The sequence below is a fragment of the Spermophilus citellus genome (assembly GCF_964194105.1).
Source record: "Spermophilus citellus genome assembly, chromosome: 3".
NCBI lineage: Eukaryota > Metazoa > Chordata > Mammalia > Rodentia > Sciuridae > Spermophilus > Spermophilus citellus.
Window position 1 is genome coordinate 37,997,133 of NC_138184.1, and position 2,795 is coordinate 37,999,927.

The following is a 2,795-nucleotide window of genomic DNA, read 5'->3' on the forward strand; positions in this document are numbered from 1 at the left end:
CGCATTTTATTGTTTAGAGAGACACAAAAGCAAAAGAAACGACTTCATTTTAACTTCGGATGATAAACATTACGAGGAAATGTATCACCAAGCAGCAGCAGCCAAGGAAATTCTGTCACAAAGATTCAGTGGAAGATTGTTCAGTTTTTCAAAAATCTTTCCATTTCTCTTGACTTCCAATAAGAGATAAACACAGGGGAGTTTTTTCAAAGAAAAATCAAACTTTCTCTACTGAATTGAAAGGTTAGACACTATATTTTTAGGATGCTGCAGCACTGAGATCAGAGCTATTTATCAAAAATTGTAGCACTCACACAAGTCTAGAGGCACAGAGCTACTGGAGATCCACTGGACTATTCTGACACTAGGGACCGAGGTGAACATGGTTGGGGCAGGTTTTTAATGCCGGTGCAGAGCAGCAGTAGTAAGCACAACCACCTCATGTTCAGACACAAAACCCTATAAAGCTATCCAGAAGACCAGAAGAACTTCTGCTTTGAAGCCAGGAGTGGCAGTACACTCCTGTAATCCCAGCCACTCAGGAGACTAAGGCAAGAGGATTATGAGTTCAAAGCCAGCCTCAGCAACTGTAAGGCACTAACAACTCAGTGAGACCCTGTCTCTAAATAAAATACAAACTAGGATTGGGGATGTGGCTCAGTGGTGCCACCGAGTTGAATCCCCAGTACTTTTATAACCCCAGTCCTTCCCCCCCATTTTTCCCCCTTAATTAATTTTGAGACAGGGTCTCAGTTTGCTCAGGGCTTCACTAAGCTGCCAAGGCTGGGCTCAAACCTGCAATCCTCCTGCCTCAGCCTTCCAAGCCATAGGGATTACAGGCACATACTACTGCTCACGGCTTCTCATTTTTTCACCTAACTTGCAATTTCCCAACTTGCCATTTATTTGAAGGGAACTGGGGAGAGAACTCTTGAAATTCTTGTAATACGTCTCTAATCCACTTTTGAAATTTTCTACTCTAACTAAATACATGGTTATACTTCACTTATCCAAAATTCTTGAAGAATGAAGAATTCCACGAAAGTTAAAAGTTCATGGAACACTGCTTTGGTTTCTTACTCCCAACCTCTCCAAGTTTAATCCTTTACAGATGAAAGCTTTGGAGCAGAGGACATTAGCAAATATGGGAGGTGTCTGTGTACCACACAGAAAGGGGCAGGAAACACACTCACTGTTCATTCAACAACCCAGCTTGATTATGTGCTCCAGGAGGTGGCTCCGAACCTTTATTATTTTCCATGTTACAGAGGAAGTGTGGCGCTGTCTTATAATAGAAGCAAACCATCTGAGTTAATGCCACCTTCTCTGGGGAATGCCAAGATCCCCAACCACCCAGACCTTATGGGAATTTGGGTTTGCATCTAGCACCTGCTACAGATAGGACAGGGAGCCCCAACTGCAGAAAGCATAATATCAAGAAACTGCAAAGGGTCTGCAGGGTTAACAGAAAGAACTCTCATCTCTCCATGGTCCTTCTAAAATATGTATGGTATTTTTTTGTCTCATACAGAGTTTATTATGCCTTTTGGGTTTTGTCACCAATTTCTGTGTCCTGCCTTGGTGTCATCTAACACTTCTCAACTCTTGGGATGTTAAACCTCATCTCTAGCCTCTATTCTGCTAGATAACAACCTCTAGCCTCTCCTACACTAGGGACTCGGAACAATCAAGGATGTTAAGACCATGTGTAAAATAAGGATAAGTGACTTCTTTGTGAAGGCCTGCAAAGCATCCTTGTAATAAATGACGAGCAACAGTGGGTAGTATCTCTTAGGCCTGTGGCTCTTCAAGGTTAGTCAGGAACCCCTGAGGGCTTCCATGAAGTCACAACTGTTTTTACAATATTAAAACTCCAATTTTTAAAAAAATATATTTTTAGTTGTGGATGGACACAATATCTTTATTTTTATGTGGTACTGAGGATCAAACCCAGTTGGGCCTCACACATGGGAGGCAAGTGCTCTACCACTGAGCCACAACACCAGCCCTCCAATTTTTAACTTCACTCTCTTATCAATATACAGTGAAGCTTTCCAGGCCAGGTCACCCGTGAGATCACAGAGATTGAATGAACAAATAGCTATTAAGAATCCAACTATCTTCAAAAAATGTTGACGAGAGACTGGTATGATGGCGGCCAAGGGAGTACAGCACACCAGTACGCTGCGCCACTGTGTGGGAGAAACACGAGGTGAAATGGCTGAAGGCTACCTTGGTGGGAATCCCCAGTGAAATTGAAGTGCTCCAGAATCTAGAGGTCAAAATTCCAGCGCGCGGGATTCGGCTGCAGGGGCTTGGTAGCGGGCGATTTTTCCACACGGAGCGAAGCAGTACTTGGTCGGCGGACCGCCCCGTGGATGGAGTCTGGGACGCGCCCGAGTTAATTAGCCGCGAGTTACCAGAGAGGGATTACAGCGAAGCGGATTCTGCAGGCTCCTGCCAGTGGCACACTAGCCGCGCTGAGTGCTGAATTCCAGCTTTGAAATACAGGAGAGAATCGGTCCAGTTCGTTTCCCGACACCGGTCGGAACACGCAGGAGAACTGCAGCCGCCATCATGGAGAGCTGACGCAATCATCCCTGTTTTCTACTGATCTCAGCTCATTCAACTACAGAACAGGTGATTCCAGGCTGGTATTTGCCTGCGTCGCGCAGACAGATCGCTCAGGCTCGGGATTGGAAACTCTGAGGAGAATACTCTTCAGGCCTCACCCCTGGCAAGGCAAGGCGGGCGCCGGGCTTTGAGCGGCCAGATTCTAGTTCCCCGGGTTGCTT